Below are 5503 nucleotides of genomic sequence, written 5' to 3'. Positions count from 1 at the left end.
TTACAGGTCAGGTTTTTCTCCCAATGTGCTGTTTCCAGCCTGTTTGCTGTTTCAGTTCCTTAGTACAGGTACGGCTCTGTAATATATCGTGCCTGTAAAGAGTTTACTGCAAGGTGTATGATTTTCTTCGTAATAAAGAGTTTGTTTTTAAAGACGCTATACGTTTAATTTTGGATTTGGAAGCTGTCTGTTGTTAGTTTTGGTTGTAGGAGGTATAAGGCATTCTGAGGAGACCTTTCCAGTGTTGAAAACCATTCTCCGCCAAACAAATTTCAAGTTACAGAGCTTGGACTCAGTGGGGATTTTTTTCTTTTCTGCTGATCCGGATCATGCGGGAACATGGAATTCCTTTTTTGAGACTGATGTGACGCTGCTTGGCCCTGTGGAACCATCTCAGAAGTGATGCCCTTCATCGCTTACACTGCTCCTCCAAAATAGTCACACTTCATTCCCGCAAATAATGCAAGAGCACAATTCTTTAATTAGAATTCATTGAAATTGCAGCCTGTCAATTCCAGACACCCCAAGCCTGGTGCTTGCAGAAGAAAATCAACAGAGAGGGAACAAGGAGCCTGACGCAAGGTGTGGTTCCCTCTCTGCTCCCACCAGCACAGGGGGGTGTGACACGGGGTACCCACAGGTACAAATTTACTCTTGGGGGTTTTCTGCAGTCAGGCTGTGCTGTGCACGACGCCGGAGTGAACAAGGTGGGCAAAGCACTCCAGTTGATGATAAATGTGCGCTTATGAACAGTTTTGGGGTGGGTTTATTTGGCCAGAACTCCCTTACCTCTCTTACAGTGTGGCCACCAAAACAGGTGAGTGAAGTTGAAAGCAACTGATGGTTTTTGTATTTCTAATGAAGAGTTCTTAAAAACAAGGTAAGACTGAAGCACTGTTTCTTTTGTCAAAACTGCTCAAAGCCAAATGCCACACGAAGCTTAGATATCCAGCTATGAGTTACAGAGCTATGTTTGATATCATCGTGTATGTCAATATTCATCTCCAAACTTAAACCTAGGATTAACCTGGAGTGTGTATCTCCATCTGCATTGCCTGATGCAGTGAAGTCCACAATCCTTTCTGCTGATGTAGACTTGCCTGTAGATGGAAGAAAGGTCACTCTGTGCCATCATTACTGAATACATGATTATTTTTCTTCTCTGCAAACAACCTGTTAGGGAATCAGAAGGGCTGGACCCTGACAGATGTACTGTAATGTTAGCCACTGCCCCTTTCCACAGCTGGATTTATTGCATCCAGATAAAACTTGCTTTCCCTGGCTTGCCCTCAAACTTTGTCTTATCCCACTTGTTACTACACAACACTGGAAACACAAAGCAGACATCATTAACATGAACTTTTCCCTGCTTCTAGTTTAGTAAGTTCTAGGAGGTAGACTAGGATACCAGGGATTATCAAGTGTAAGGATAATATTCTATGATACTGCCTAAAAATGGTTTTACCAGGGGTACTTTGATGTTAGATCCTAGCTAAAGAAACTCCCTGTTTAGCATGAAGTTGCTCTTTCTCAGGTTAATTTACAAAAAGGATTCTGATTTGTACCTGTAAAGCTGAAAAAGACCAAAAAAACATTAATGCCGCCCAGGCTATGATGGGAGGTCTTGCTGGTTCTGGTACTATTGCAGTGATTAATTTTGTAACTCTCTAAGGTGTCGGTGCTTCTTGGGTACAGCTCAACACCAGTGCCCTGTTCACGCACACGAAGATTAAACCTGATTTCGTGTTGGTGTAAGAATTGTTAAAAAAATTAACGAGCATTTAAGGGTACAGACAGGTGTAATAACGTAAGAAATTGTGTAGGTCACATGCCTACATCAGGAGTTGCTGCTGAGGTGGATTTTTCAAGAAGAACCCGTCCTGAGGTTGGTCGGCTGGCACATTGTGGGGGGGAAGGTGACACGGACTATTTAACATCTACAAATGACAGCTGAGTTGGTTTTATCGACGTGCTGGTGTTTTGCATAGTGTCATGCATGAAAATACTGCTTAACAATGTTCAGTCTGGTTTTTAATATCCATCAGGACCAGCTAAGTGGGAAAGCAATAATCCTCGCCTACACTTCCCGTGCCAGAGATGAACAGCGCGGTCCAAACAAGGATTGAGATGCCAGTGAGGAGCTTAAACAGCCCAGGTACAGAAAACTGAAAATTAACCTGAAACGACATGTAGGTTTTCACAGTAAACACCGAACTTGTGCTGAGTTTACTGTGCCAGTAGATTGATTTGTGCTTTGTTTCAGAAAGGCGGCTTGGGGTTGCAGACATTTTTATCAAATGAGATAAATCTGAATGCGAATCTTATCAGGCATTACTGGCCATACACAGATATAGATGAAACTTCTTTAACCAGTTTATTTAGTTGTTGCTCCTTAGGGTACTGATCTGCTTTTGTGGTAAACATCAATATTCCAGCACCTTTATTCCTTTATTCTCTGGCATTATAAACTCTGTTCGCAAATACTAACTTTCCAAATTTGAAAAAAAAATTAAATATATCAACATTAAACCCCTTAGCTCTACAGAATTTTTTAAGCTTTTCCTGTCTGCTGTGCCGTGTTATTTATCACAAAATTGCATATCCATGTTCATACTGTTCCAGTCTCCTTTTTTTCAGCAGTGGAAAACATTTCTTTATATAAATGTCTTATGTGAATAATCATAGAATCATTACAGTTGGAAGAGACTCTCAGGATCATCGAGTCCAACCATACCCTAACTCTAGTACAAAACCATGTCCCTAAGAACCTCGTCTAAACACCTTTTAAAGATGTAAAAAGGATGTAATAATTGCTTTATATTATTTTTCTGCTGCTCTGCAGGAAAATAATATATGTCCATATACTTTAAAGAAAATTAAAAGTCTAAATCAAGATGAATAATATCAAAATCTCCATATCTCCTTTCCATTCCCAGCTCTGCAGTCTTTCCAAGTGACATCTTCAGGTTTAGCACGGACAAAGTATACAATCAGAAATATAAGTATACAATGCAGCATACCAGCCCCACAGTATTTTTTCGCTAAGTAGTAGCTAACAAATAATACTCTGCTGTTTATGTTCACACTGGAAGTTTTTAATCCCATTAAAAGCTCTGGGAAACATACTTTTCCCTACCATATGCTAAGAACCATTAACCAAGACTGCTTTTGAACTATGACTCGTAAAGACAGAGGTGAATTATAGGAGAACACAACACTAAAGTCCAATAACAATTTATTTAGTTAACAGAGGTAAGTTTACAGCCTCGTATTCTCCTGGGAAAGTGGCCGCTTTATTTCCACTGTGCTGACTTTCTAAAGCCAAGTTCAAATTATCGCGTTGCTGAAACGGAGTGTCCATAGAAAAACCTTTCACCCACACGGGAAACAGCAAGCACCGCTTCCTACATTTGAGCAAGCTGGGGGGGAAAGAGGCAAAAAGTCAAGTTTCAAATTTAAGAGCAGTTTAAAAATCTTCTGGCCTGTCCTGTTTCCTGCAGTCAGTTGGTTTTGCAAAGAGCTTTTTAGATACCAGGACTGTAGTTTGGAATTCCAAGTTTTCCTCCCATGCTGCTGTCTGCAAAGAGACGTTCAGAAACACTATACTGGAAAATACATTAAAAATTGCCTTTTTTTTTCCTTAGCTACTGGTTTTTTGCACATCTAAGCTCCTGACCTATAGTCAGTGTCTGGTGTGTAACTCCCCACCGTTGCTCTTGCTTCCTACTAAAGGAATTAGTTGCTCAACATAGCCAACTCTTTCCTGGGAAGAAAAGGGAGTAAGAGTTGTCTCAACTCCATCAGCGCACTTCCCAAGGAAGGAAATTGCAAGAAAAAGAAAACTCTCAACTGTGGTGAGCAGAAAGAATAATAATGTTTGCTCATACAGCTCTGGGCCACATGCCACAACTCCTGTAATTTTGGCCCAAAATTCTTACCTACAGATGGCAGATGAGAAGTTGAAGGTCCAGTCCTGAAAAGACACGTAGTAGGTGGTACCCAGGAGTGTAGGGAGACATCTAAGGAAGAAGAAAAGACACCTCAGCTCTGTGGGGCTTTGTGGATGATGGATATTGTAAAGTGTCTTAAAAAGAATTCCTCTTTCAACCAACTGCTCGTTTCCAGGCTGCGCTCTGGATAATTCCAGCACGATAATCACTTCAGTCGGTTATTCCTTTTGTGCTCAGCTGCTCAGACCACCTGCTTGCCACTTCCAGGTTCTCAAAATAAACTCTCTCTTCCTGAAATGTCAAGGCTCTGGGATTTGGCTCATGTTTGAAAACAAGCGCTGAAGTCTAAACACGGCTCTTCCAGCATCACCATTTGTTTGACGAACACACATAGACAGGCCTGAAACTGCTTTGAGTTTAAGTATCACATAACCTAGATCACCATTTCACGGTGGGTTTATCGTAGTTTTAATTAGGTTTAACTCTCTTATTTTGTACATAGGAACTCTGCTCGATTCCATGCTCTGTTAAGTGACATTTTCTGCTTGGCCTCTGCTCTTCACCCCTTCACTCTGCAAGTCTGATCAATTCTGGGCTCTGGTGGCAAGAAAGAATTGGAGGATTTGGGACGATCCAAACTCTGCACAGTGGGAACTGTGTCCGCGTGGCCAGGCAGATGCTCTCAGAGCAGAAAACTTCTGTGAGAACCTCCCAGAGATGTCACAGTTTCCAAGGCACCATTATAAACTTTAATTTATGTTTTTTTTAATCATCAAGTGACTCAGAAATCTGGCACTGTGCAAAGTACAAGCTTTGCTGGTGTGATAGGAGCATCTGTGCTGGGAGGAAGGGTAAACTTTGAATTTAAGGAACCGAGGTGGAAGAAAGAATCCATAAATACCAGGTGCTAATCAGAGCTCAAAAGCCTCAGAACAACCAAAGAATATGGATATAAAAGAATTAAAACGCAGTATGTTGTCTAATACAAGGATATATTATGATAAAAGGCAAAAAAACCCCTTTATTTATTATTATACTGTACCAGATACCACATAGAACATTTTGCCTAATATACTTCTGCCCCACTACTCGTCTTAAAATGTAAAATATTTCTGTTTCTGAGTACTTCTGGTACATATTCGCTCAAGTCATAATTAAGGAATTAATATGTTCATTTACATGAGGAAATAACTTTTCTCCCTGACACTGCCAGATTTCCCATGTCTTTCCAGACAGAAGATTTAATCCAATTTCACATTAATTGTACCTTCTTTATATTGTGTGCAGTGCACAAAGCATCTGCATGTTACCTGTGGATACGCAGGCAATGAAAGCTGCAATTTCAAACTACTTACAAATGGGTAGATAACCTGGAAACCAAGCCCCAGATTGTTTAACCAAAACAATCTTTTTTTTAATTAAATCACCTTGGAATATTTTTAAAATGATTTTTCTATATTTTTTTATCATTTTTCAGGTAGCTAATGACTGCGAAGGGTTACCAGAGATGTAGGTCCCCTATATCTTCAGCAGTTTGTATAGCACAGGACATT

This window comes from Nesoenas mayeri, assembly GCF_963082525.1.
Source record: "Nesoenas mayeri genome assembly, chromosome: 8".
In the NCBI taxonomy this organism is placed as follows: Eukaryota; Metazoa; Chordata; class Aves; order Columbiformes; family Columbidae; genus Nesoenas; species Nesoenas mayeri.
The sequence above is the reverse complement of the archived record's forward strand: the minus strand, read 5'-3'. Positions refer to the sequence as shown.